At 51.1% G+C, this 5,000-nt stretch overlaps 1 non-coding gene across 1 annotated transcript in view; it reads right to left on the bottom strand.

Annotated features, from left to right (window-relative positions):
• The window catches only part of LOC126432599 (small subunit ribosomal RNA), a 1,909-nt gene extending 1,825 nt beyond the window's left edge, over positions 1–84 (bottom strand). The window contains exon 1 of the ribosomal RNA XR_007578083.1: positions 1–84. This exon is cut by the window's left edge and continues 1,825 nt beyond it. This is a non-coding gene — a ribosomal RNA (small subunit ribosomal RNA).
• Between the last annotated feature and the right edge of the window lie 4,916 nt (positions 85–5,000).

The following is a 5,000-nucleotide window of genomic DNA, read 5'->3' as shown; positions in this document are numbered from 1 at the left end:
TTCACCTTAATGCGGCTTGTACTGAGACATGCATGGCTTAATCTTTGAGACAAGCATATGACTACTGGCAGGATCAACCAGGGAGCTGCGTCAACTAGAGCTGAGCAGCCGGCCGCCCGGGAGTGTGTCCCGGGGGCCCGCGCGAACACGCAAGCGTCCGCTCAATTATTCTGCAAACAGGAGGAGGCTGAGCTCCCCTGCACAACACACCTCGAAACCCTCTCAGGTCCCGGCGGCGCGCAGCGCCGTCCTAAGTACTTGGTCGGGTTCGAGAGAGGCGCAATCGCCCGGAGTTAGGCGAGTAGACGCTTTAGGTGCGACCACCCGTGCTCCCAACTGAGCTTGCCGCTGCCGACAGAGGCCCGGGAGCGTGCTGTCGTGGCATTGCCGGCGGGAGACAACACGCGCCACCTACGGTGACCGGCAGCTCCAACGCCAGCGCCACAGAAGGACAAAAGCCCTACTTGGGTGCCGAAGCGAACTCTCCCAGCACAGCGCACGCGCCAACACGTCCGCACAGCTGCGATACAAACCACCTGCGAGAACCGCTGGGGCGACCGAGCAGCAGACGGCGTCGCGGCGCCGAGCGCCGGGCGGCGGCGCATCCTCAGCGCACAAAGTCCTCAATCGGACCAGCACACTGCAGATGGCCACCGCGCTTCGCACCGGGCCCGCGAGGACCTACTTTGGCCGCAAGGCGCCGCGAGCAGGGGGCGCCGGCGCGCAGCTGCGCCGCCTGCCGCGTCCGTCGGCCGGCGCGCCTGCCACCGGCCGCCCCCACCAGCCGGCTGTAGCGCGTGCGCCCACGCACCGCGCTGCCAGCACGCCGGGCGGCCCCCCCTCACCGGCCGGGGACGGTCCCACCCAGCCACCGCCGCGTATCGCCTCACACCCAGATCCCCTTTCACGTTCGTGGGCATGGTGGGTCCCCTTTCACGTTCGTGGGCATGGTGGGTATCCCTGAAACAACCGGTTAATAGCTCGACCGATCGTCGCCAACACTGATTCACCTCTAGCGAGAACAACCGCACCACAACGGGTTACCGGTTGTTCATTTGCGTAACGTCACCAGCAAACGTACACGTCCATCGCCATTTGCAACGAGTATTGCATGCCTGTGTCAGGTGTCACAACACACTACGTCTGCCCACATAGACGCAACAACATGTGCACGCCTAGAGAACACGTGGAAGGTAGACCCCGTACGTATGCGGTGTCCATTGCGCGAACGACTGTCAGCCCGCCTCTGCAGCATGTCGCAGATGTGGAACGCGGTGCAACATGCTATCACGGTGTGTGAGAAGAGACGACTACGTCCGAATACACGCTCCACTACATCAACAGACTGCTCATGCTGATCGCCATCCAGGGCGTCCGTTCCTCCCACACGTCTGTATGGCGTACCACACTGCAATCCAGCTCTTATAGGGAGACGACACGTAGCTGCGTGCACAATATTTGGACTGTATGGTCCGCCGTTGCTAGGCGCTGTCGTCATACGGTCACATGGGCCACGATGTATCATTCAGTACATACGGAGCAATGTGCAGTACAGTTTGTGGGTTTTGCGTACATCGGCGGACAGGTGACAGGCCGTACCACAACGTAGGCTGAGTACGTCGGCATGCGAAGGGCATTGAACATGCAAACTTCTCACCGACCAGCTTGCGAAGGCAGGGGGGAAGGGGGGGGGGCATGTACGTCCTGCTGCTATCCACACTACAGTGTATAGCAGGAGCATGTGGAAAGTCAGCAACACCTGCAAGGTGTTTAACATGACGCGATACACAGGGGACCGGGCAGTGCGAGTAGCGAACTATATTGCGAGGGTTGCGGTTAGGCAACACTACACTACTTTAACGGGTTGCATAACAATTACAGAGCAGGTTCAGCGACAACGTGCGTCAGGTTAAGGCGCAATATAGTTTAGGTTACGGCGCACTTTAGGTTAGGTTAAGGCACATTATAGGTTAGGTTAAGGCACAACATGGGTTACGTTAAGGCACAACATGGGTTACGTTAAGGCACAACATGGGTTAGGTTAAGGCACAACATGGGTTAGGTTAAGGCACAACATGGGTTAGGTTAAGGCACAACATGGGTTAGGTTAAGGCACAACATGGGTTAGGTTAAGGCACAACATGGGTTAGGTTAAGGCACAACATGGGTTAGGTTAAGGCACAACATGGGTTAGGTTAAGGCACAACATGGGTTAGGTTAAGGCACAACATGGGTTAGGTTAAGGCACAACATGGGTTAGGTTAAGGCACAACATGGGTTAGGTTAAGGCACAACATGGGTTAGGTTAAGGCACAACATGGGTTAGGTTAAGGCACAACATGGGTTAGGTTAAGGCACAACATGGGTTAGGTTAAGGCACAACATGGGTTAGGTTAAGGCACAACATGGGTTAGGTTAAGGCACAACATGGGTTAGGTTAAGGCACAACATGGGTTAGGTTAAGGCACAACATGGGTTAGGTTAAGGCACAACATGGGTTAGGTTAAGGCACAACATGGGTTAGGTTAAGGCACAACATGGGTTAGGTTAAGGCACAACATGGGTTAGGTTAAGGCACAACATGGGTTAGGTTAAGGCACAACATGGGTTAGGTTAAGGCACAACATGGGTTAGGTTAAGGCACAACATGGGTTAGGTTAAGGCACAACATGGGTTAGGTTAAGGCACAACATGGGTTAGGTTAAGGCACAACATGGGTTAGGTTAAGGCACAACATGGGTTAGGTTAAGGCACAACATGGGTTAGGTTAAGGCACAACATGGGTTAGGTTAAGGCACAACATGGGTTAGGTTAAGGCACAACATGGGTTAGGTTAAGGCACAACATGGGTTAGGTTAAGGCACAACATGGGTTAGGTTAAGGCACACCATGGGTTAGGTTAAGGCACACCATGGGTTAGGTTAAGGCACACCATGGGTTAGGTTAAGGCACACCATGGGTTAGGTTAAGGCACAACATGGGTTAGGTTAAGGCACAACATGGGTTAGGTTAAGGCACAACATGGGTTAGGTTAAGGCACAACATGGGTTAGGTTAAGGCACAACGTAGGTTAGGTTAAGGCACAACGTGGGTTAGGTTAAGGCACAACGTGGGTTAGGTTAAGGCACAACGTGGGTTAGGTTAAGGCACAACGTGGGTTAGGTTAAGGCACAACGTGGGTTAGGTTAAGGCACAACATGGGTTAGGTTAAGGCACACCATGGGTTAGGTTAAGGCACACCATGGGTTAGGTTAAGGCACAACATGGGTTAGGTTAAGGCACAACATGGGTTAGGTTAAGGCACAACATGGGTTAGGTTAAGGCACAACATGGGTTAGGTTAAGGCACAACATGGGTTAGGTTAAGGCACAACGTAGGTTAGGTTAAGGCACAACGTAGGTTAGGTTAAGGCACAACGTGGGTTAGGTTAAGGCACAACATGGGTTAGGTTAAGGCACAACATGGGTTAGGTTAAGGCACAACATGGGTTAGGTTAAGGCACAACATGGGTTAGGTTAAGGCACAACATGGGTTACGTTACGGCACAACATGGGTTACGTTACGGCACAACATGGGTTACGTTACGGCACAACATGGGTTACGTTACGGCACAACATGGGTTACGTTACGGCACAACATGGGTTACGTTACGGCACAACATGGGTTACGTTACGGCACAACATGGGTTACGTTACGGCACAAATTAGGTTAGGTTACGGCACAAATTAGGTTAGGTTAAGGCACAAATTAGGTTAGGTTAAGGCACAAATTAGGTTAGGTTAAGGCACAAATTAGGTTAGGTTAAGGCACAAATTAGGTTAGGTTAAGGCACAAATTAGGTTAGGTTAAGGCACAAATTAGGTTAGGTTAAGGCACAAATTAGGTTAGGTTAAGGCACAAATTAGGTTAGGTTAAGGCACGATATAGGTTAGGTTAAGGCACGATATAGGTTAGGTTAAGGCACGATATAGGTTAGGTTAAGGCACGATATAGGTTAGGTTAAGGCACGATATAGGTTAGGTTAAGGCACGATATAGGTTAGGTTAAGGCACGATATAGGTTAGGTTAAGGCACGATATAGGTTAGGTTAAGGTACGATATAGGTTAGGTTAAGGTACGATATAGGTTAGGTTAAGGTACGATATAGGTTAGGTTAAGGTACGATATAGGTTAGGTTAAGGTACGATATAGGTTAGGTTAAGGTACGATATAGGTTAGGTTAAGGTACGATATAGGTTAGGTTAAGGTACGATATAGGTTAGGTTAAGGTACGATATAGGTTAGGTTAAGGTACGATATAGGTTAGGTTAAGGTACGATATAGCGTAGGTTCAGATACACATTGTTGTAGGGAAAGGTGTATTGGGGGGGGGGGGCGGCAGGTTCGTTGATAGTGATTATCGTAATTGGATGCCTGCGGTATTATCCGATTTGTCACGTCAGGATGCACTTTTGGCTCATGACAGGCGGCGCTCCGATTCCATGGTTGTGGCAGATCTGTGTCTTTCATTCCTGCCATTGTTTGTGTGCTGTGACAGGAGGCAGTATTGTGATGTTGGGTGCACCACTGTGTAGGACATGTGTGGGTGTTCGTGGCTTAGCTGAGCAATGTGCGGATGTCGGAAGGGTGGGATATTGTGTTTTCTGGGTGGACCTCCCGGTCTGGTAATGATAGTGTGGATTGTGTCATGTGGCGGAGAGGATGCACTGGATGTTCTTCCATGCTGGTGGTTAGATATTGTGTGTGATAAGAGAGTAGTGTGTGATAAGAGTGTCTGGCTGACGTGTGGTTCTCATTGTGTGCAGAGTCTTTCAGCATGTATAGGGACGGTTGTATATATTATCTGTATTCTGATGGCTCTGCATCTATTACTAATCAGTGCCGTGTATACGGTTACTCTAGTTCCAGTCGAAACTGTTCTATCTCTGTACATTAGTGACACTGCGGCTCCACTATGTTGCCGCCCCTGTCGGCCGTTTCCCCCAGTGTATGGCTAATGA

Source organism: Schistocerca serialis, unplaced genomic scaffold (assembly GCF_023864345.2).
Source record: "Schistocerca serialis cubense isolate TAMUIC-IGC-003099 unplaced genomic scaffold, iqSchSeri2.2 HiC_scaffold_1142, whole genome shotgun sequence".
Taxonomy (NCBI): domain Eukaryota; kingdom Metazoa; phylum Arthropoda; class Insecta; order Orthoptera; family Acrididae; genus Schistocerca; species Schistocerca serialis.
Note: the sequence above shows the minus strand (reverse complement) of the source record. Positions and strands in the feature narration are given on the sequence as shown.